The following is a 25,411-nucleotide window of genomic DNA, read 5'->3' as shown; positions in this document are numbered from 1 at the left end:
ATACATATAAATATATACATATATAATACAAACGCACACATACACACAAGTTTTCTTTGCTTATTCATGTGCTTATAAACATGTGGACATTTATTCATGTGATACATGTATATACAAATAATTTATAGTCATATATACATGTACATTATGCATCTATACACACATGTGTGTATACACATGCATATATATTTATTTATACATACACACTGAGTGTGTGTGTGTGTGTGTGTGTGTGTGTTATTCAGAATTCGAATTCCCAGGGAGGTTTGGGAGACATCAAAGGAAACAGATGGCCCAGCTGGATGTGGCTGGCAGTGCTCTCAAAGTACATATGAAAGCCGACATGAACGCAGACTTGCAAGTCATCCCAGACCACTTTGTATTGTCGGCACAAGGCAGCTGGCCAATAGCTAACCTGACATCAGTTGGTTGGTCAGGCAGCAGTTTTGTCTGAGAACCTGCTTTAGAACCTTGTGCTAGTGGTGATAGGGGTGAGAGGGATGCTGAAGAAATAGGGATTCTGCTCTGTACCCTCAGATCAGAAGTCCACAATAGTGAAAGGGATCGCAAAGCTGTGTAGTCTACCCCAGAACTGAGCAAACATCTCTTTTACAATATAACTGACAGGTGGCCACCTAGTCTTTGATGGAAGACAATTACAGCAGAAAAACTGTGAAGAGGCATAATGGATAGAGCCCAGGACACCTGGAATCAGGAGGATTTGAGTTCAAATCCAACTTTAAATACTTACCAGCTGTGGGACTTTGGGAAAATTATTTATTCTGTCTGTTTTCATTTCCCCATCCATAAAATGAGCATAATAATAGTACCTACCTCTCAAGGTTATTGTGAGGATCAAAAGGAATAAAAATTGAAAAGTGCTTAGCACAGTGTCTGACAAAAATAAATGCTATGTAGATATTAGCTATCATTCGGATTTTTCTAATATTTACCAGGGCAGCTAGTTAGCACAGTGGATAGAGCGATGGGCATGGAAGCAGACACTAGTAGTGTGAACCTGAGCAGCTTTACCCTGTTTGCCTCAGTTTCCTCATCTTTAAAATGAGCTTGTTTCTTTTGCCAAGAAAACCCCAAGTAAGGTCACAAATAATCAGACACAATTGAAAAAGTCTCAATAAACAAATAAAAAAAAATTCTTGCTAACTGTGTGACTCCAGAAGAATGGCAGCTTCTCTTAGCTTCACTTTCCTTTACTGTAAAAGTGAAAATATAAAACCCACCTACCTTATAAAATTATTACAAAGATACAAGAAGATAACACATTGCATATCTTAAAACAATATACATATATGTGCATATTATATATATACATGTCTATATATATGTATATATACATCTGTATGCATTTATATATACAGAGATATGTGTGTATACATACAAACAGACATGTATATTATATATATGTGTATATGCATATTAATGTATAAGACCTCAATGATTTCCTGAGACTCTTTCTTCCACATAAGATTATCTCTAAGTGTTAAAAGTTAGGAAGAAGTGGGTTCAACTCTTCTATGATACATATAATTTGAATAAATCTGTGCAAGTCACTTAATGTCTCAGGATATCTCAGCAATCTAAGACAAGGTTGGTGGTTTCTTGTAGAGAGAATTTGTTTTCTCACTAGAAGTTCCCTAAGTTGTTGTTGTTTGCCTTTGTTCTCAAAGAAGACTGTGACATCAGGGAGATGATGCCATAGCATGCATGTGAATTAGATTTGAATGACAGGGAGCGGACTTGACTATGCCACCAGTCTCACTTTCTCTGCCAGATCCATCTGAGTCTAGGGATCTTCTATGAATCAGGATGATTGGAGGAGGCCCTAGATGCCAGAAAATCAAAGCTAAGTGACCTGCCTAAGGTCACATGGGTATCAAGTATCATGTGTCTAAGGTCAAATTGGAACTCAGTTCCTCCTGACTCCTGGACTGGTGATCAATCTACTGCACCATCTAGCTCCCTACATTAATGAAATCAAGGAACTTCTCCCTACCTCCAAAAACTCCTTACATTTCACTTAAATCTTCCTCTGAATCTCTCTCTTTTTTCTTCTTTCTATTGTTTTTTTTGGGAGGGGAGACAATTGATATTAAGTAACTTGTCAGAGTCATGTAGTAGTACTAGAAATGGAATGTCATACTGCAGGTGTGTGCTGATTAGGACAAAGTATCTCAGAACTCTCACTAGTCCTGGCTTCTGTGCCTCTTTTTAATATGTGTGATATCACATTAACTTTTTGGTCTTCAGATCTCACTATTGATGCATACTGACCTTTCAGTCCACTTAAACACTCAGATCTTTTTCAGATAAACTGCCATCTAGTCACAACTCCTCCTACTTATGTTTGTGAAGTTGGTTTTCTACTCCAAATATGTGATTTTCATTTATCTCCATTAAACCTCACCTTATTAAATCTTTCTAACCTGTCAAGGCATTATTACTTTCTTATGCCTACTGTGCATCTTATACCTACTGCAGTAGGTATTGTTCTCTCAGTCAATCATTAAACACTCATTAAATGACTACCATGTGCTTTAAAAAAAAAAGCAACTTCATAAGAAGCTCACAACTTAATGGAAGAGACAATATGAAAACAACAATGAACAAACAATATATAAACAGAAAAAATTGGAAGTCACTGAGAGGGCAGGTACTAGAATTAACAGGGATTGTGAAAGTTTTCCTGTAGAAAGTGGGATCTTAGTTGGGACTTGCAAGAGTCAGGGAAGCCAGGGAGTAAAGAAGAGGAAGTAGAACATTCCAAGAATGAGAGACAACCAGAGAAGATGCCTAGAGCTGAAAGATGGAGTGTCTTATTTAACTGGAGGTCACTATCACTGGATTAAGGAGTACTTGGAGATAGGGTATGCAAAGTATAAGAAGACTGGAGAGTGGAGGTGAGGCAGATTCTTTTAAGATTATGATGTATTCCCTACTTTGTAAACTTAAAACATCAAGAAGAGAATATTGTAAAAATAGGGATTTTTTTACCCTAATTCTAAAATCTAAAGAGTTCCTCCTCCCTCCTCCAGCTTTGTGACATCTACAAACTGAGTAGCATGACAAGGATTCTTATTCAAGTCAATAATAAAAATTATCACATAGCCTTGGACACTAGAACACTGCTCCTTCACATCTTTCTATATTTTCATCAAGATTAATAAGAGATCTCATGGAATGTTTTGCTAAAATCTAGAGCATTGTTGATCTTGTCAAAAAAGAAAATAAGCCTAGGCTGGAATGACTACAGATGAAGTCTTCTTTTTTTAGGTTTTTGCAAGGCAAACGGGGTTAAGTGGCTTGCCCAAGGCCACACAGCTAGGTAATTATTAAGTGTCTGAGACCAGATTTGAACCCAGGTACTCCTGACTCCAAGGCTTTATCCACTGTTCCACCTAGCCGCCCTTAGAGGAAGTCTTAATGATGCTCTGAGATCACTACTTCTTTTTTAATTTGTTCACTGTGTAAAGGTGATGGTTATCCCTTAAAAATGCATCTTAGAATTTTACTAGGAATCAAAGTCAAGTTCATAAACTCACTAGCTTAAAGATCTTATAATTATGTCTGAAAAATGGGACATAGACTCATGGATAAAAAAAAAAACAACCCAATCTAACAGCTGAGAATAGAATTTAGAACAGTATATCAGAAAAGGTAAGTTACTGTAATTCACCCTGTAAAATTAAGCAGCAAATCAATTTTAATACAGACAACAAAATCATTTGATGTAATTTCCAGGGTGCCCAAGAAATCCGTTTCCTGCCTGTGTAATGATACCTAGAATTCCTTAAGCAGGACATGTAACTTTCTATTTCATGGTAAAATATGAGATTTAGAATGTAAAACAACAATAACTACAAAAAGCAAAAAATGAAAAGCAAAAAAACCAAACCAAACTAAAACTAAAACCCAAACTTCTGGGATTCAGGGGATACTAAATTACATTCATACTAAGAAATAAGAGACAGTCATTGACAAATCTTTATTGAGCTCTTACAATGTGCCATTGATCTTCATAGTATTGGAGAAAAGGAGCATGAGACTGATACAAAGGCATGTAGGACCTTTAGAGTCTTCTGAGAGTTTTTAATCTAATTAGGGAAATAAGGCATAAATATGGGGAAAAGTAAATTACAACAATGGTTTAAAGAATAATCTAAGGAAATACATATGGGGACAGTACATTATTTTGCTTGCTAATAACTACCTCAACTCTGCTGCTTAGATCTCACATAAACAAAAGAAAATGATAAACATTTATTAAGTTCTTACAATTAATTTGTAATTATTTAAGGATGTGGGAATATAAATACAAAGGAACAGTCATTAAGTTCAAGGTGCTTATGATTCATCTAATCTTTGCTGTCCTTAGTTTGCTCATTTGTAAAAAAGGAGAGCTCTGAAGTCCTTGTTATTCCTGAACCAATGAGCCTATGTCCTTAATACCATGAAACAATGGATAAGGGAGAGATCACTTTACATTTTTTCCTGAAGAGCAGACTTTAATTGCATATTGTCTGTGTTGGAGAGGAAAGAAAATAAGAGAGCAACAAACACCAGAAGATAGGGAAAGAATGAAGAGACAGGTAAGGTCATAAATCTAGGGCAGGAAGGCACATCAGAGGTTAATTAGTCTAATCCTTTTCTTTTATCAATGAGGAAACAGAAGTCTTGTAAGATAAATTATTTGCTCAGAGTTAAATAGGTAGTAAGGAGGATTTGGAACCCTGTCCTCTGACCACAGAATCAATCACTCTTGGTCCTTGTCAAACTATCTCCAACAACTTAGTGCTTTTTCCCCTCAGTCCAGCCCTAGGCAGTACATATAGACCCACAGTAGGACTACCCAAATGACACCATATGCCCTAAATCCTGAATGTCATCCTTTAATTCTGTTCTTCAGGTTGCATAATTGTTGTTTTAATAGTTGTCATTGGTAGTCCTTCATTCTCAAAGAGGACCAATGACATCAAGAGGGTGATGGTTTGACTTGCAAGTAGCACACTGCTGGATGGAAAATAAGATAATTGAATGAAGAAGACGTTTGACAAATGGACATACTAAGAGAAAAACAAACTAAGTTTCAAATTTGGACTTAAGTGAAGGACTGCATAGTATTGAGAGTTTATCATCCAAACCTCTCTAAACTATGAGATATAGCAAGGTCTTGATGGATGCATAAAGTGAATTCTGTAAAGGTGAAGTGGTTATTTTATTTGAATTACATATTTCCATGGTTGGAACAAATGGTCAACATTTCTGTAATTATGAATTTGAATAGCTAGCTATGTAATAATATGGTTATATAGAGAATATATATATATGTTATATTTAAAAATATAATAATGAATATTATAACTTCAAATAGATGTGACCACTTAATAGGATTCATTATTGGCACTCATAGGAACATAGCAGTACAATTTGCCTGTGATTTCCTACTTAATCAGTATTTCCCACAGAATGGTAAACATGAAATGGAATAATTGACTTGTAGAGTCATAGATTTGGATTTAGAAAGGACCATAGAGACCAGTCAACTAATCTGTTTTTTTTTTTTACATATGAGGAACTTAAGGCATAAAGATAGGGGAACTTGCCTAAGTCACAAAGGGAGGGACTAGGACCAAGGTATTTTACTGTACCAACCTCAGCATAAAGTGGCTCTGTGGCATTGAGAGGCAATGAAATATGGCATAAACAACATCAGACTTTGAATCAGGGCTGGCAACCAGACAATATTTAACTAGCTTGACTGATATTTCACCATAGAAGCTGCTTGCCTCTTATTGGCACATCATGTTGGACTTTAAAAAAGTTTGATTTGATAGCCTTACTTAGAATAAGAAGATATGAATTTGTCTTAGGAGCTGTGTAACTTTTAGCAAAGTATTTCTTCAATCTGAGCTTCAGTCCTCTATCTTTAAGAGAGAGGCAATATACTCATATTACCTAGAGAGGCATTATGGATAGAATAAAGGACATACAGAACTTGAATACAGGAAGACCCGAATTTATCTCCTGCTTCTGACACTAGGTATGTCTCTTAGTCTCAGTTTTTCATCTGTAAAATAGACATACTTCATAGTATTGTGAGTCAAGTATATCAAGTGTCTTGCAAACCTTATCATATCAATTTCAATTATTATTATTGACTAAGAGAAAGTGTGATAGATTACCACTGACCAGAATGAGACAAAACCCTGACATACTGACTTGTGACCTTGGGCAAGTCATATAACCTTGTTTGCCTCAGTTTCCTTATCTGCAAAATGTGCTGGGGAAGGAAATGCCAAACCACTCTAGGATCTTTGCCAAAAAAAACCCAACTCCAATGACAAGTCAGACAGATGAAATGAAAGAACAATAAAAAGGAGTTTTGCTGACTTGAATAGACAAAGGGAGTTTTTTCATCAAGAAGTCCCTATATGAATAAAATAACATATATTCATTTCCTTCTCCCTCAAAATTATTTATACCATGGGATTACTGTAGAGACTAAAGGGAGTATGTATAAAAAGAAGCAGTAGCCGAAGCACAAAGCAAGAGAAATTTCAACCAAGAGTTGCTCCCCTTCTTCCTCCCCTTTCTAGCCCACCTACTCCTCACATATTAAAAAGTATCAATGAACCCTACAGGCATCTGCTTCAGGGGTCTCTTTTTTTCCTCAGCACTAACTCCCATTGTTCAATTCCTACCAGGTACTGGATGCCCCTTGTTAGATGTAAATACACGGTTTCCACATCCTAGCCCACCCCTGCCCATCTTTTGTTCCTTCCTGAGGTAATACCCAGAGCTCCACTCCTAATTTCAGACCCATTGACTTCTTCATGACCAGTCATTGGTCAAGGATCTCCTGTCCTGTCATTGCCAAGGTCTACTAGGGTTTACAATTCACCCTGGATCCTGAGCCTTTCCATCCAACATAAAGCTTAATTAGAATGTGAGTTTCTTGAGAGCAGGTAATTCCTCTCCTTTCTATTTGGATTCCCAGAACTTATCATGGTGCTTGAATGAATGCTTTTGCCTTGCATTCTAATTTCAAACATTTGGAATATTTGCATTAGCAAATATAAGCTGCTATGATTATCACCAGCATTGAAGAGATGCTCAAAGAAGACAACACTTTGAGCCTAAGTGGTCAGTGAAATAACACCAAGCAAGTGTTTGTCAGACTAGGAAGTGCTATATTAAACATAAGGACAAGTCTACTGGGAGCAACAGTAATAACCTGAACTGAGGTAGCCAGACCAAGCCTTCAGAGCCAAAGAGAGAAAGGAACTAAAATAGAAGAATTGATCTCAGGCTAAGTGAACCTGGCAGGGGCTTATTTGTCTGTCTAGAAGTCTCAAATGCTCCTGACACCACAAATTTTCTGTGCTCCAGATAAACACAACACAGGGACTCTGGATAACAACACTGATGTCCTCCAGGGCACAGACCACATTATCAGAGATAGAACAAGAGCATACTCTTTTCTTCTTCTGTGGTGTGAGACAAATGGGATTTCCCTCTCCTCTCCTCTCCTCTCCTCTCCTCTCCTCTCCTCTCCTCTCCTCTCCTCTCCTCTCCTCTCCTCTCCTCTCCTCTCCTCTCCTCTCCTCTCCTCTCCTCTCCTCTCCTCTCCTCTCCTCTCCTCTCCTCTCTCTCCCTCTCTCTCTCTCCTTCTGTCATTCTTTCTCTCCTAGCAATAACAATTTCTACCTTGATCCCACTGAGAGTATGCCTGCAAAGATAATGAATTCCATTTTGGCTTACTCTAACAGTCTCCATCTTTCCCCTCCCGGTTCCCTAGGTCTTTGTCTATGCCTTTATGGGAATAATACAAACTCCAATCCATTCTATTTGGACCCCAATAGGATTGCATAGCAAATTTACCTTATATTAATGTCTGAGGCATTCCTGGTTTTGTTACTTACCTTGTTGGATATCTCTACATTAAGTACCTTACAGAATTGTAAAATGTTCATTCATTCATTCAACAAATAATCACTTAGCATCCCCTCTGTGCCCAGCACCAATCAAAGAAGTATAACATCCGACTCCTTCCCCATAGAAAATTATAATCTAGTTGAAGAACTAAGACAAAGACATATTAAACCATTAAGTAATCAGTGTAACAGAGATTCAGGTGTCATAGTTTGCTTAGAGAAGGGGGAGAATAGCATGGACTGGAGTAATCCAGAAAATCTCATGGAGGTGGTGGGGTTTGAGTTATATTTAACTTAATATGTGAAGAATAAGTAGGGTCTGGATCTATAGAGGGGAGAGGGGGAGGACACTCTGGGGAGCACTAGGAGAGAGCAAAGAACAGCATAAACAAAGCCTTCAAGGCATAAATTAGCATAACATACTGGGAACTGTGAGGAGAGTAATTTACAGAGAGTAAAGAGTTTGGATTTGGTATTAGCAGAAAATAAGGTTAAACATGTAAGTTGAGACAATTTAGTAATAAATAACTAAAACAGATTTCTATAGTGCTTTTGGAGGTTTGAAAACATTTTTGTTATAATAATATTATTCAATAGGTAGTAAAAGCATCATTTCTGGAACTTTACAGAAGAAGAAAGTGAGGCATAGAGAGGTTATATGAATTGCTAAGGTAAATATATCTAGCAAGTGTCAGAGTCAAGACTCATATCTAAGTCTTCAGTTGTCTACTCATGCTCTTTCTAGAACCTCAAATTCCAGGCTAGCAGGTTTAGATTATATTCTTTGATACTAGGGTCCTGTTGAAAGTTAATGAGCAGGATAGTGATGTGAAAAAAAATACTTTAGGGACAAGAAGCTAATCTGCTAGAAATGTGTCATTTCTTACTCCATCTACTCTAGATTCATAGTATCATATCAAATGTGCACAGGATCAATCAATATAAGCAATTTATTAAGCACTTAACTATGTATCATACTTTGTACTGAGTGGTGAAAAATCAAAGGCAAAAATATGATTCCCTGCTTTCAAGGACCTCCCATTCTAATGGAAAAAATCAGACATCAAGGACTGTTACGGTCTTAGCTTTTGCCATTGAGCACAAGGAGGACAGGAATCCTGGAACACTCCAACTGTAAGAGCTTCAAAAGCCCCCCGCAACTTTCCCCAAAACAAGAAAGCAAAAGGATGGACCAACTGATAACAAAAACATAAATCTTAATATAAGCCAACAAGTGTGGTGAATTGGGATAATTCTTTGTCTAATTTAACATCCAGTTCATTACCTGATACCAGTGGTTATTCTTTCATTTTCTAAGAGAACCAATGTCATCATGGGATGATGTTTTGATTCCCTTGTGAGTGAATTTAAGTGAGTCAGAGGGGCATTGAGTCATCACATTCACTTTCTCTTCCAGTCATCAAGGTCCAGTAGAAGACAAAAGTCAGGATAACCAGCAATGGCATGGGGTATAGTGAATTACCAAACTGTAAGTGATCAAAGCCATCTGCTTCAGCCTCCTTCCTAGTCATTGGAATAAATTGTTCTCATCTGCCTATTCCACCATGGAAAGTTCTCACATACTTGGAGGAGACTCTTTCCTAAATCACCTATGGACCCATTGATTACCCTCAACCTAATTTATTCCATCTGCCAAAATGGTTTTATTGGTGTGTAGTCACTGTACATGCTACAGTTTCTTGGAGCCAGAAGCTGAATTACTGAAGCCCAAACCTCAGAGAAATACTTTTGCCTTCACTGACTTCTCTTGAATTTGTTTTGATTTTTAGATTTGTACTTGCTTCTTCAGTCCCCCCACCCACAGCCTATTCTTTTAGTTCCTTTATGGTTTCTTGGAATTAGCTTGTTCACACTGAAAATCTGACCCCTAACTGAGTTAATTATTTCTCAGCCACAGCCCCATTCCTCCTCAAACTGGGAATGTTCAATTAGATTGGATTTCTCTACCATGAAAGACTATAAGGGTCCTGATCCTGGCCCCATTATAAATGCTGTCAAATGTTTCTTGTACTCATAACATCTTAAAACAAAATTGAATTAGTGAAGAAATTGTGACAGTCAAATTCACAAAGACAGGATCATATATTTTGTCTATTATGGAGATCATTAATATTTAGATGATAGTGAAACAACAATTGTTATTCAACACATTTTAATAATGACGCAAACATTGAGGCTTTATGCTATAGTAAAGAATATTAGATATAGAATCAGATGTCCTGGTTTAAAATGTGAATACTTCCTTTTACAACCTTGTATAACTTATTTTGCTTCATTAGGCCTTAGTTTCCTCATCCAGAAAATGAAGAGATTGAACTAGATAATTTAAAAAATTTTCTTCAATTCTAAACTTCACAAAGATTGGCAAAGATACTGGAGTGGTTTGCCATTTTCTTCTCTAGTTCATTGTACAGATGATGGAAGTCAGGCAAACAGGGTTAAGTGACTCATCCATGGTCATACAGCTAGTAAAAGTGTCTGAGGCTGCATATGAGCTCACAAAGATTAGTTTTCCTGTCTCCATGTCCAGCACTCTATCCACTGCATCAACTAGATACCCTTCCTGATAAGTAATGCTTACCAATTTCCAAGGTATAAATCCTCACACTGAAAAATTTAATGATCAGTTCTCAAAGACAGGTATGAAATGATTCCATTGTACCCCTGGTTGTATCTTACATCAGTGAAACCTTTAAGAATTATTAATAATAATGTTATTGTTAGCAAGAGGATATGGTATACTTGAGGACACTGAATGAAGAGCAAATTAAAAGACCACTTATATTATGTGAAAGGAATTAGATTGAATAACAAATTTTGGATCACCCATTAGAAAATAAACTCATTGTGAATAGAGATTGTTTCATTCTTTGTACTTGTAGCTTCATGACTGTCATGAGATATATAGTAGATACCTAATAATAATAAATACTTGCTGGTTAGTTGGGTGAGTCATGAGACCTGACCAAAGTTGCACAAAAGTAGGTAGCAGAGCTAAAGTTCAAATCTTTCCTTTGTCCCACTCTGCTTTTCAAAGTTTTTTTCAAAACATTTTAACTCTTTATTTTATTTTATTTTGAATTTGTTTTACAATCCCCCCCCCCCACAGAAGGTAGTCTGTTAGTCTTTACATTGTTTCCATGGTATACATTGATCTAAGTTGAATTTGATGAGAAAGAAATCATATCCTTAAGGAAGAAAAATAAAGTATTGTGCCTGATTGTTGTGCCAATGGAATGAACAAGTCCATCAAGGTTGGTCATCACCCCCATGTTGCTGCTAGGGTACACAGTGTTCCTCTGGTTCAGCTCAGCTCGCTCAGCATCAATCCATGCAAATCTTTCCAGGCTTCTCTGAATTCCCATCCCTCCTGGCTTCTAATAGAACAATAGTGTTCCATGACATACATATACCACAGTTGTTAAAGCATTCCACAATTGAAGAATATTTACTTAATTTACAAATTTTTGCCACCATAAACAGAGCTGATATGAATATTTTTGTACAAGTGATGTTTTTTATACATTACTAAAATATTCTTAAGAGTAAACATATTACCCCTCCCCCAAAAAATATAGACCCTCATGAGAAATAAAGTAAAGGAAAGAGGGAAACAGTGTGTTTCAGTCATGTTTTGATACGATCAGCTCTGTCTCAGGTGGATCACATTGTTTATAAGTCCATCACAAAAGTTACTTCCATATTGTTCCTGTTGCTGATTGTAATTCCTTCCATCCATTTCTCCCCACTATAATATACTATATTTTATCTCACCTTTCACTCTGTCCCTCTTCTAAGATGTGTTCTAGGGTACCTGAGTGGCACAGTGAACTGATCACCCTCCTGGAGCCAAGAGGTCCCAAGCCCACATACCACCCCTGAGACCCAGCAACCACCCGGACCCATGGTGCCAGACAGGCCACCCAATCCCAGCTCCTTGAAAAAAGTAAAAAAGAAAATGTGTTATATCTGACTATTCTCTCCTATGATCTACCTCTATCACCCATAACCCCCTTCCCCCTTTCCTCCTTCTCTCATTTTTACTCTGTCTATACCCTATTGAGTGTGTATACTGTTTCCTCTCTGAGCCATTTCTGAAGAGAGTGAAGGTTCCCTCATTCCCCCTAACCTTCCCCCTTCCATATCATTGCAAAAGCTCATTAAAGAAAAAAATATATTTTATATGAAATATCTTAGCCTATTCTACCTCTCCTTTCTCTTACTCCCAGTACATTTCCCTTTTAGCCATTGACTCCATTTTTACAATATATTATATCTTCAAATTCAGCTCTCTCCTGTGATTCATCTATAAAAGCTCCTTCTGCTGCTCTATTAAATGTGAAGTTTCATATGAGTAATATCAGTATCATTTTTCTATAAAGGAATACATGTAGTTCATCATCATTAAGTCCCTCATAATTTACCCTTCTCCTCCACTCTCTATGCTTCACCTGAGTCCTGTACTTGAAGGTCAAATCTTTCTGTTCAGCTCTGGTTGTTTTAACAGGAACATCTGAAATTCATCCGTTTCATTGAAAGTCCATCTTTTCCCCAGAAGAGGATGTTCAGTTTTGCTGGGTAGTTGATTCTCATTTGCATTCCAAGCTCTTTTGCCATTCAGAATATTATATTCCAAGCCCTACTAGCCCTTAATACAGTTGCTGCTAAGTCCTGTGTGATCCTGATTGCAGCTCCACGATATTTGAATTGTGTCCTTCTGGCTGCTTGAAATATTTTCTCTTTGACTTGGGAGTTCTGGAACTTGGCTATAATATTGCTGGGGGTTGTTTTTTGTGGGGGATCTCTTTCTAGGGGATATTGGTGGATTCTCTCAATTTCTATTTTGCCCTCTGCTTCTAGGATGTCAGGGCAATATTCCTATAGAAGTTCTTTAAAAATGAGGTCAAGATTCTTTTCCTGATCATGACTTTCATGTATCCCAATAATTTTTAAATTATCTTTCTGAATCTGTTTTCCAGATCAGTTGTTTTTTTTAATGAGATGTTTCACATTTTCTTCTAATTTTTCGTTCTTTTGATGTTGAAGTATTGTGTCTTGACTTCTCATAAAATTATTATCTTCCTTCAGCTCCATTCTACATTTGATGGATTTGTTTTACTCAGAGAGCTTTCTTATCTCCTTTCTCAGCTGGCCAATTCTGCTGTTTAAAGCATTCTTCTCCTCAATAACTTTTTGAACTGTTTTTATCCATTTGACCTATGCTGGTTGTTAACATGTTATTTTCTTCAGCATTGTTTTGGATCTCCTTGACTAAGCTGCTGACTTCTTTTTCATGTTTTTCCTACATCTCTCTCATTTCTTTTCCCAATTTTTATTCTATCTCCCTTACTTGATTTTCAAAATCTTTTTTTTGAGCTCTGAGTCCAACTTTTGTTTTCCTTGGAGTCTTTAGATGCAGGAGCTTGTACTTCCTCATCTTCAGTTTGGATCATAGATAATGAATTTCTCAATGGTGTTCCTCTTTTTTCTCTGTTTAATCATGTCTCCAACCTATGCATGGTTTGGGGGTACTCCCTGAGCTTTTAAGTATTATTGGGACACCTGCTTTGGGATTTTTTGGACACCCCACTGGGACTGTTATTTCTCCATGATAAGACCTCTTACCTCTGCTTTGATATGTAGATGACCACAGGCACTCCCCTCTGTGCTGGAGCTGTGAGGAGGGTCTCTGCTATCTTGGTGTGGAAGGCCAAACTGCAACCTGGATCTGAGTGTGGGCAAACAATAGAATCCTGCTCTAGGGAGAGCAGAGAGATTTCTGCAGTCTCCCTTGACCCCCTTACCATCTGTGGGTTGTGCTCTGGTAGTGCAGTCTGGTTTCCCCAGATTCCTGCTGCAGGTTCTTGCTGCAGGACTGCTCTGAGGCCAGTGCTCCTCACTCCACACTCACTCTGGTGCAGCACCTCCCCTTCAAGCTGTTCCCAGTGATCCCTGGGCTGTGCTGAGCTGTGCTGTGCTGAGCTATGGCCAGGGATTTTTTTCCTAACCCCTAGCCCTGGTGAAACATACCTTTCCCATGGAACTTGTAAGTTATCTTGGACTGGGAAATTGTATCACAGTCTTTCTGTGGGTTCTGTCCCTCTAAATGTTTGGCTAGAGTCATCATTTGATGGCTTTTGGAGTTTTGGGGAGGGGAAAGAAGTTTCTGGTAAATGCTGCTTTCATGCTGTCATCTTGGCTCCACTGCTTTTCAATGTTTTCAAAAGATTCTTCTTCCAACTTTTTTATTGATTTGTGCTTCACTTCTTCAGAACATCTCATAAGAAAATCAACTGCAGTTTACTTTAGGAATTAAGATGCCAGTAAAAGTAGAGGGGGAGAGGATTATACCTTATACTCTCAGATTTAAAGATTCATTCAGATCCATTAACAAGGATAGCCAGAGGAGCAACTAGGTGGCAAGTGGATAGTGACTTGGAGTTAGGAAGATACAAGTTTAAATCTGATCCCAGACATGAGGAGAAGGAGATATAACAATAAAACACAAAATAGCTTTAAAGACATATGAAGAAAGATGCCATCTGCATCCAGAGAAAAAAATTGATAAGTATAGAATAATTTTACACACACACACACACACACACACACACACACACATCTATAAATATATTGCACTATCTGTGGAATCTTTGATGTGACCTTGGCTTCTCAATGCTCTAGCAATTGCTTAAAATTATTAAGTTGCAGAGAAGGTATCATTTTGTATAGGCAGAAGGCATTTCCTCATTGGTCTAGGACCTGTCAATAAATTACATATGTTAAAGCCCACTCTTCCTGGTCTGTAGGTATTTCATTTTTGAGGCATCAAGTCCATATGTATTACAGTGAAGACACAAAGCTTCCATTTGATTAACCAAGTGGCACAATTTTCAAGTTTACAAATGTCTTTTCTTAATTCTGTAAGTGCTACCTTGTGACTATGAAGGCCAATGGGCAAGGACACCTTTCATCATAGCTCTGTGCAGAGGAGACTTAAGGATCTTTGTAAGGCACCAAGAGAATGAGAGTGTACCATAATCAGCCTGTAAGACTACTAAGATTAGACCAGTGCTTCTCAAAGACTGAAGGAAGAGGAAAATGGTGGAGAGAAGCCAGGAACTTTCTTAAACCCTCCCAAGTGTTCCCCAGAAACAACACTAATCAAACCTCTAAATGGATTTTGGAGTGACAGAACCCACCAAAAAAACCCATAGAGGAGTATCATTCAGCAAGGTCTGTCTCTGGTAGAGCATGAGTATGTCTAGGGCAGGGAATGGAAAATCAGTGAGTAGTGGCTCAGGGACCAATCAGAAGTTCTCAGCTTCAGGAGAGAACTCTAATACAGGTACCTCAGACTCCATTCAATCTGTGTGACTGTACATCCCAGACCAAACAGCAAGTCACTAACATTCCCAACTTGGAAGGCTACAAGCTGGTGCTGCTGATTAGTCATGGAGAGAGCACCTGGAACCTGGAGAACCACTTCAGAAACTGATATGACATGAATCTGTACCCCCCCCCCCACCAGGCAAGAGGAAGCCAAGCAGGGTAGCCAAGTGCTGCAAGACACTTGCTGTGAATTTGATATCTGCTTCACCTCTTTCCATAAGAAAGCAATTCATATCCTTTAGACAGTACTGGATGCCAGTGACTGATGTGGTTCCCGGGAGTGAAGACTTGTGTCATCAATGAGCAGCACAACCAAACAGAGATAGCTGCCAAGGTAGAGGCCAAGGTAAAGATCTGGTGGTGATCCTATGCCATCCCTCCATCTTCAAAGGAACCTGACCTCTCCTTTTACAGTAACATCAGCAAGGATCATCTCTATGCAGATCCTCTTTCTGAGGATCAACTGCCCCCTGTAATAGATGAAGACACCATTGCCTAGACTCCCTTCTGGAATAAGGAAATTGTCCCTCAGATCAAGGAATGAAAATGGGTTCTGATTGCAGCACCATAGCAACAGTCTTCAAGGGATTGTCAAACATCTTGAGGATCTGTCTGAAGAAGCAATTATGGAGCTGAATCTGGCATTTCCATCATGTATTAGCTGGACAAGAAACTGAAACCCATCAGGGTAAGGCCAAGAAGTGAAAGTGAACTGCCAGCTGTAGCCAGATCCTTCTCTTCTCTGTGTCCACCACTATCTCTACCCTGACTGTTCCAAAACTGACCATCAACATAGGAATCACAACACAGCTCAGAAAGTGAACAAATGCTTCTTTTTCTCATTTCTTCCACTGTATTTCAGACCAATTGTCTTCTCTCCTGTTGACTCTCTCTCAGCTACATTAGTCAAAAATGCCTCCTGGTGGTTTTGCTCATTAAGGATCTGGTTAAGGGTTAGACATGGGATGTAGTAAGAAATGACCAATATGGAGAACTGAAAGAAGAAATTTTTATTCCTATGAGCCAGTTCTGGAAGTAGGGCACCCTTTTCAGGGGATGTTGTAGGAAGCTGCCTATAATTTGGTGATCATTTAATGAATCATTGGTCATATTTGGAGATTTTCTCCCTAATCCATGAAAAATGGATCCAGAAGGTTGAGAACATATCCTAATATTTACTTGTAGCATTTGCTTTCACAAAAGACTTTTCCATACTGGTTATCAGTGACTTTTGAAATTAAACTGTCCCACTTGACAGACATCAGAGATCTAAAGTTGCATCAGAGAAGGAAGAGTTCCTTGATTTCTAAGGGGTCAAGGAGTACACCAGACTGTATTTGCTCTGTTCTGTGGCAGTGAAATATCCTAGATTATGTTGAAATATGTTTCAGTGTCCCATTGCCTTCTACCTCAGATCTAGCCACCTGAGTCTTCATCAGTTTCAGTGTAACTGTATTAACCCTCTATATTTCCCCTCCCCCTTTTTGTTGTTCACTATAGTAAAGGATTGGTGTGCAATGAAAGAAAGAAAGAAAGGAAGGAAGGAAGGAAGGAAGGAAAGAAGGAAGAAATCAGGGAAAATTGCCCTGATATTTCAGAACCAAAGGGCAAAATAATCCTTGAAAGTATCTACCAATAACTTCCTAAAATTGAGCCTAAAATGAAAATGTTAAGGGATATGGTAACCAAATTCCAGAATTATCAGATCAAGAAGAAAATCGTGCAGTGGCCAGAAAGAAGCAATTCACATACCAAGGAGCCAATCAGTATTATGCTGGACCTGGCAGCATCAGCATTAAAGGATGGAAGGGCCTGGAATGTAATATTCCAGAGGGCAAAGGAGCTTAGATTACATCCAAGAGTCAACTACCCAGCAAAACTGAGCATATTCTTTCAGGGGAAAATATGAACATTTAATGAAATAGGTAATTTTCAAACTTTCTTGATTAAAAATAAAAATAGAGTTGAATAGAAAATTTGCTCTTCAAACAGGAGACTCAAGAGGTACATAAAAAAGTTAACAGGGGAAAAAAAGGACAGTTATTCAATAAGATTAAACTGGTTACATCCCTACATCAGAAAAAGACTCTCATAATTCTTGAAAATTGTAACTCTATTAGAAGGATTATACTTAAGGTGAAGGTATGTCTATAAGCTGACATTTTTTTAAATTATTACATATTAAAAGGGATTGTGATGATCTGGGAAGAAGACAGAGAAAGACTAGGTTATATTACATTGCATAAATAGGCATAAAGGACATATTATAGAAGAGGGAAAGAAGGGAGGGGATGAGAATTGCTTGAATCTTATTTTATCAGATTTTGCTCAAAGGGGAAATAACACATATACTCAGTTAAGTTTAGGAATGTATCTTTCCATCATGCATTAAGAATGGAAAGGTAGAGGGCGGGGAGGGAAGAAGGAACTGATAGTAGAGACTGAAAGGAAGGAGGGGAAAAGTTAAAGGGGAAAGAGGAAAGAAAAAAGGATGGGAGTTGATTGAAGGGCACAGACTGAGGGAGGAAGTATTCAGAAGCAAAATACTAGATAGAAATGATAGGGTGAAAGGAGAAAGAAAGTGAAAATGGAGGGGAAATGGGATTGAGGATAAGAAAGAGTTAGTAGTTATAACTATGAATGTGAATGGATAAACTCTCTCATAAAACAGAAGCAGATAGCAGAGTAGATTGGAAACCAGAATTCTATAATATTTTATTTACAAAAAACAATTTTAAGGCAGAGAGATATATACATAGAAGGAAGGCAAAAGGTTGGAGCAGAATATATTATGCTCCAGCTGAAATAAAATAAGCAGGGTATAGCAATCCTTATCTCAGACAAAACAAAAGCAAAAATAGATCTCATTAAAAGGAATAAGGAAAGAAACTATATCTTCCAAAAAAGCTATCATAGAAAACAAAATAATTTTAATACTAAATATGTATGCACCAAGTGGTTCTAGCAACAAGATTCTTAAAGGAAAAGCTAAATGAGTTACAGGAAGACACAGAGAGCAAAACGAAAATTGTGGGAGATCTCAATCTCTTTCTCTTGAATTAGAGAAATCTAATCAAAAACAGAAGGAAGTTAAAGAGGTAAATAGAATGTTAGAAAAGTTAGATATGATAGACCTCTGGAGAAAACTTATTGGGGGATAGAAAGGAATATATTTTTTTCTCAGCATGACCATGCATCAGGGCATAAAAACCTACCAGTCAAATGCAGTAAGGCATAAATATTAAATGCTTCATTTTCAGATCATGATGCAATAAAAATCACATGTAATAAAAAACTATGGAAAGATAGAGTAAAATTAATTGGAAACCAAATAGCTAATTTAATAGAATAAACAACAAATCATGGAAATAATTAATAATTTCATCTAAGAGAATGACAATGGAACAACATACCAAAACTTATGGGATATAGCCAAAGCAGTCATTAGGGAAATTTTTATAAAATAGAGAAAGAGGAGATCAATACAACTAAAAAATCTAGAGAAAGAACAAATTAAAAATCCCCAATTTAATGCCAAATTAGAAATTCTGAAAATCAAAGGAGAGATTAATAAAAATCAAAAGTAAGAAAATTAGTGAATTAATAAAAAAAAACCAAGAGTTGATTTTATGAAAATGCCAATAAAACAGATAAACCCTGGTTAGTTTGATTAAAAAAAGAAATAAGAAAATAAAATTACCAGTATCAAAAATGAAAAAAGGTGAATTTATCATTGATGTGGAAGAAAGTAAAGTAATAATTCAGAGCTATTTTACCCATCTGGATGCACATAAATTTGACAATTAAAGTGAAATGGGTGAATATTTACAAAAAATAGAAATCACCCAGATTAACAGAAGAAATTAAATGCTTAAATTCAGAAAAAAGAAATTGAACGAGTTATTAATGAACTCCCTAAGAAAAAAAAAACTTCCTGGCCAAATGGCTTCACAAGTGAATTCTACCAAATATTTAATGAGCTTATGTACACTATTTGAAAAAATAGGTGAAGAAGCAGTTCTGTCAAATTTCTGCTATGACACCAATTAGGTTTTGATACCTAAACCAGGAAGAGTCAAAAGATAGAAAGAAAATTATAGACCAATTTCTCTAATGAATGATGCAAAAATTTTAAATAAAATATTAGCAAAGAGATTACAAGTTATCACTAGGATAATATAATCAGGTAGGATTGATTTAGTATTAGGGAAACTATCAGCATAATTTTTTACATCAATACAAAACTAACAGAAATTATATGATTATTTCATTAGATGCTGAAAAAGCCTTTGACAAAACACAGCATCCATTCCTATTTTTTAAAAAAAAACTACAGAACATAGAAATAAATATTTTCCTTAAAATGATAAGCGGTATCTATCTAAAACAATCAATAAATGCTATACATATTGGGGATAAGCTAGACATATTCCCAATAAGATAAGGGCTGAAACAAGGATGCCTGTTATTACCACTATTATTCAATATTATATTAGGAATGTTAGCTTTAGCAATAAGAGAAGAAAAAAAAATTGAAGGAAAAGATGAGGCAAAGAAGAAACACAACTCTCATTTATTGCAGATGATATTATGCTAAACAAAGACAATCCTAGAAAATCAACTAAAAACTAATTGAAATAATTATCAACCTTATCATAGTTGCAGGGATATAACATAAACCTCCATACATCATCAATGTTTCTATATATTATCAATAAAGTCCAACAGCAAGAAAGAGAAATGTCATTTAAACTACTTCTAGACAACATAAAATACTTGGGAATCTCCCTGCCAAGATATTTCACAAACTACATGAAAACAGCTATAAAACATTTTTTATGCAAATATCAATGTCAACTGTTCATGGGTAGGTCAAATTAATATAGCAAAAATGACAGTTCTACTTAAATTATATTACTTATTCAATGCTATATAATTCAAACTACCAAAAATACTTTTTGAGGTAAAAAAAAATTAGTAATAAAATTCACATGGAGGAACAAAAGCCAAGAATATCAAGGGAATTAATAAAAAAATGCAAAAGAAGGTGGCTTGTCATACGAGATCTAAAATTTTATTATAAAACATTAGTCCTCAAAACTGTTTAGTACTGGCTGAGAAATAGAGTTGTAGATCAGTGGAATAGGTTAAGTAAAAAATTAGTAGATTACTGCCATTATCAATAGTAGATTACTATTTTAATCTGTTGCTTGATAAACTCAAAGACTCTAACTTTTGGGACAAGAGCTCATTCTGATTTACAAAACTGCTGGGAGGGCCGGCCCTGGAGTCAGGAGTACCTGGGTTCAAATCCAGTCTCAGACATTTAATAATTACCCAGTTGTGTGTCCTTGGGCAAGCCACTTAACCCCATTTGCCTTGCAAAAATCTAAACAAAAAAAAAAACTGCTGGGAAAAGTGGAAGATAATATACAGGAAACTAAGCATAGACCAATATCTCATACCTTATACCAAGATAAGGTAAATTTGTATATAGGCTTTTAGACATAAAAGATGATATTAACCAATTAGGAGAACAGCAAAGTTTATCTGTCAGATCTATGGAAAGGGGAACAATTTATGATCAAAGAAGAGCTAAAATGCAAAATGGATAATTTTGATTACATTAACAATTTTTCCACAAATAAAACCAGTGCAACCAAGGTTAAAAGGAATACAGTAAATTGGTAAACATTTTTTTGCATCTACTGTTTCTGATAAAGGGCTCATTTCTAAAATATATATGGAGAGAACTGAATCAAATTTATAAGAATATACCATTCTGCAATTGATAAATGGTCAAAGCTTATGAATAGGTAGTTCTCAGGTGAAGAAATTAAAGCTATCTATGGTCATATGAAAAAAATGCTCTAAATCATTAATGATCAGAGAAATTCAAATTAAAACAACTCTGAGGTACTAACTCCCACTTCTCAGATTGACAAAAAATGGAAAATGATCACTATTGGAGGGGATGTGGGAAAACTAGGACACTATTACTTTGTTGGTGGAGTTATGAACTGATCCAACAATTCTGGAGAGCAATTTTAAACTATGCCAAAAGGCAACAAAACTGTGAATACCCTTTGATCCAGAAATACCACTACTAGATCTGTATCCCAAAGAGATCACAAAAAAGGATAAAAATCCCCAAATGTACAAAAATATTTATAACACCTCTTTTTGTGGTGGCAAAGAATTGGAAATTGAAGGGATGCCCCTCAGTGGGGAATGACTGAACAAATTATGGTATATGAATGTGATGAAGTACTATGATTCTGTAATCATGAGGGACCAGACTTCAGAAAAATCTGGAGACATTTGCATGAACTGATACTGAGTGAAATGAGTAGAACCAGAAGAACATTGTACACACTAACAGCAGCATTGTATGTTGAGCAACTGTTATGGAATTACTCATCTCAGGAGTACAATAATAAAGGACAATTCTAAATGGCTTGTGATGGAAAATACTATCCCCATCCAGAGAAATAACTATGGAATTCAAATATAAGTCAAAGCTTGCTGTTTTAATTTTATAGATTAATTTTATTTTTCAAGATTTTTTCCCTCACGTCTTTTTTCCCTTTTTGATTCGATTCTTCTTTCACAACATGATTAATATGGATATATGTTTAATATAGTTATCCATGTATATATTAGATTGTTTTCTATCAAACAGAGGAGGGGGGGAAGGGGAAATGATGTGAAACTTAGAACTTTACAAAATATGATTGTTGAAAATTATCTTTGCATACAGTTGGAAAAATAAAGAAAATATTTTTAAAAACCAGAAGCAGAACTGTCTTTCTTTTATTGAGTTACATTCTTTTCCCTCCATATTTGCATATATAAACTCTGAAGTCTAAGAAAATAAAAGTTTTAACACCAAAAATAAAAAAAAAAACAAAACAAAACCCTGAAGGAAGAAAACCTTAAGGCAGTACCGGGATGCTTCCAAAAAATCCTATTAAGTACCAGACCTGCTTTCCTGGAAATGGAGGTAAAGAGGGTTAAGTAACTTACCCAGGTCACAAAGCTAATAAAAATGTATGAGGCTATATTTGAACTCAAAAAAGATAACTTCCTGATTTCAGGTCCAGCAGTCTATTCACCTTACCACTCCAATCCCACCTAACTGTATTGTTATCTTACCCATATCACTCAATCTACTCCTCTCTGATTCCAAGAGAGCCTTTAACAAGGCTTATGCATTGCTAACATCTAGGTAAATTCCATCTAATGTATTTCCCTATTCTATCCTGTTGAAAAAGTCTAACATACTGTTGCAAGCTGAACAAATTTCACCTACTTCACAATTTCGCTGTAAGATGTGTGACTTTAGCTAAGTCACTCAACCTCTCTGGTCCTCAGTTTACCATTCTATAAAAAACAAGGATTTAGATTAACAAATCTATAAAGTCTCTTATGGTTCAAAACCTTTTGCTGATATTTACTTCCAAAGGTGTTCCAATTCCAAACCAAGTTACATGAGTATACATCTTATGAGGATAGGCTAGCTAACACAATATACAGAACATTGGACTAGAAGTCAGGAAAATTCTTTTTGAGTTCAAATCCAACCTCAGATACTTAGTAACTGTGTAGCCTTGAGCAAGCCACTTAACCTTGTTTCCCTTTCTTTCCTCATTTGTAAAATGAGCTAGAGAAGGAAATGGGAAACCACATCAATACTTTTTGGCCAAGAAAACCCCAAATGGGGTCACAAAATGTCAGACATGACAGAAATGATTGAACAGCAAATTCATCTTATAAGAAGTATTGATTTTTCCTGTCCTCTGGTGCTCCACTGTGCTGCCCACAATGAAGGACCTTGTAGCAGAAGGACCCAGAACCATTGCTCTGGAACTAAGTTAAGGCTGCAAAGTGATGTAATTCAGACCTGAACAGCCTCTAGCAGCCATTTCCCAGATAATTGTCCTTTTCCCAGAGTGTCAGTAAACTTCTTCTCATAGAATATCAGAGTTGAAAGAGATCTCAAACACCATCTGGTTCAACCTACACCAAATGAAGAATCAAAGCTACAATTGACCAAACAATTATTAACCTGTATCCTTTGTAAAGACCTCTAACAAGGAGAAACCATTACCCGAATGCAGAGAGAAAAGGAGTGAGGCAATTTCACTTCTAGACAAAACTAATGCTTAAGAAGTTTTTCCTACTTTGAGCCAAAATCTGCCTCTTTGCAATTTGTAGCCAGTACTCCCAGTTCTACCCCCCCCACCCCGGGCAAAGTGGTACAAGCCTAATTTCCTTTCCAAGTGACAGCCCTTCAGATCTGCAAGGTAGCTAGATAATTTTATGCCTGAGGCAAGAATATAAAATTGCACCCCCCCAATCCTAATGGCAGTGAGTTTGAGGTAGGTGATCCATATTTTATACATTTTTTTTGTTCCCTTCAGTTTATCCAGCCCTGAGGAAGTCCCTCTCTTACCTTTCTTTTGTTATGACTCTAGTTTAAATACATGAAGGTATCTATTATGTCTCCTCTAAGTCTTCTCCAGGATAAACATCCCTAGCTCCTTTAACCAATCTTGTGTGGCAGGAACTTAAATCCTTCTTCATCCTAGTTGCCCTTGTCTGATACTCCCCCTTTCTAAAATGTGGTACTCAGAACTTGAAAATAATACTCCCCAAATGGCATATTCCACTGCAAGGTACAGTGGAACTATTAACTTAGTAGTCCTGAATGCTATTCCTATCTTGACATCTCTTTGGATCACATAAAGTTTGAGGATTTTCATTTCATCCTGTTGACTTGTATTTAGCTGTCAGGCCTCCAATGCTCTGTTTTTTTTTTTTTCAAATAAATTGCTGTCTAGCAACATTTCTCCGTGTCTGTAAAATGAGAGCATTGATTAGATGGCCTCCATTGTCCCTTCCAGCTCTAGACTATGATCCTTATGAGCTTGTAATTGTGAAGGTAAGATCTCAAACTCCTGAATAAGACTTTGTAGGTTTTCCTGTTGAATTTCATCTTCTTAGATTTCTCCTCAATGTTCTGACCTATTGAGATCTTTTTGAATTCTGTCATCTAATGTATTACCTATACATCCTAAGCCATCTTTGCTTTTATGTAAGTTATTGGTAGAAATTTCAAACTGCATAATGCCAAAGATAGTTCCTTGGAGTACTCCACTTGAGACCATATTCCTAGATGACATGGAACCATTAATGACTAGTCTTTGGGTCCAGTTCTAGTTGTTCAGTCATGTTTTAGTCATGCCATCTTCGCTGTAACCCAATTTAGGGTTTTTTTGGGAAAGATACTGGAGTGGTTGGCATTTTCTTCTCTAGCTCATTTACAAATATGGAAATGAAGGTAAAGAAGGCTAAGTAACTTACCCAGGTCACAAAGCTAATAAAAATGTCTGAGGCTATATTTGAACTCAAAAAGATGACTTCTTGACTTCAGGTCCAGCAGTCTATCTACCATACCACTCCAATTCCACCTAACTGTATTGTTATCTTACCCATGTCACTCAATCTACTCCTCTCTGATTCCAAGGGAGCCTTTAACAAGGCTTATGCATTGCTATCATCTAGGTAAATTCCATCTAATGTATTTCCCTATTCTATCCTGTTGAAAAAGAAAATAAAATTAATCTGTTATTACCCCTTCTTAAAGTCATTCAGCCTGTGATTACTGCCTTATTTTTGAGAGGTTCAGTGACCTTTTAATAAAATATACCATAATTTGTCTAGGACAGAAATCAAAATAATAAATTACCACTAAATAGACATTGAGCATATCATTGGAGATGGTCCAAGAACCTGCCAAGTGAGATTCCAAGAGGCTGACCAACACATTGTTCAATAGGCTTTGATTTTATTTTTTAAAACTGGGTTCATGAACTACATCGATGAAGGGACATACAACATAGCAAGGCTCTTTGTGAGCTTGAACAGTAGACTCAACCTTTTTTGTCATCTTTTTTAAAATCAGAATATTTGTCCTCTCCCAAGCAATAGATTGTTTATGCTCCACAAACTTTTGAGATTCCTGGTAGTCTCTTGACAATCATATG

At 36.6% G+C, this 25,411-nt stretch overlaps 1 pseudogene; it reads left to right on the top strand.

The window, feature by feature from the left end:
• The first annotated feature begins 289 nt into the window (after positions 1-289).
• On the top strand, positions 290-16,333 carry LOC141505769 (phosphoglycerate mutase 1-like; annotated as a pseudogene).
• The last annotated feature ends 9,078 nt before the right edge of the window (positions 16,334-25,411 follow it).

This window comes from Macrotis lagotis, chromosome 1, assembly GCF_037893015.1.
Source record: "Macrotis lagotis isolate mMagLag1 chromosome 1, bilby.v1.9.chrom.fasta, whole genome shotgun sequence".
In the NCBI taxonomy this organism is placed as follows: Eukaryota; Metazoa; Chordata; class Mammalia; order Peramelemorphia; family Peramelidae; genus Macrotis; species Macrotis lagotis.
The sequence above is the reverse complement of the archived record's forward strand: the minus strand, read 5'-3'. Positions and strand labels throughout refer to the sequence as shown.